Raw genomic sequence first — 263 nt, forward strand, 5'->3', positions numbered from 1 at the left:
CGCGAGGCGGCCCCGTGCCGGGAGCTGCCTCTGCCAGCGATATGGAGCTGAGCGGGGGGCGCTGCTGTGGGGCGCAGCGGGGACGGGGCTGGGCTGGGTGGCCGGAGGCTGGTGACAGGGATGGAGCTGAGCTGGGTGGCCAGAGGCTGGTGGCAGGGATGGAGCTGAGCTGGGTGGCCAGAGGCTGGTGGCAGGGACGGAGCTGAACTGGGTGGCCAGAGGCTGGTGGCATTTTCCTGGTGAGGGTCTGATCCAGCCTGCCC

This window comes from Egretta garzetta, unplaced genomic scaffold (genome assembly GCF_000687185.1).
Source record: "Egretta garzetta isolate BGI_Z169 unplaced genomic scaffold, ASM68718v1 scaffold7, whole genome shotgun sequence".
Classification (NCBI taxonomy): Eukaryota; Metazoa; Chordata; class Aves; order Pelecaniformes; family Ardeidae; genus Egretta; species Egretta garzetta.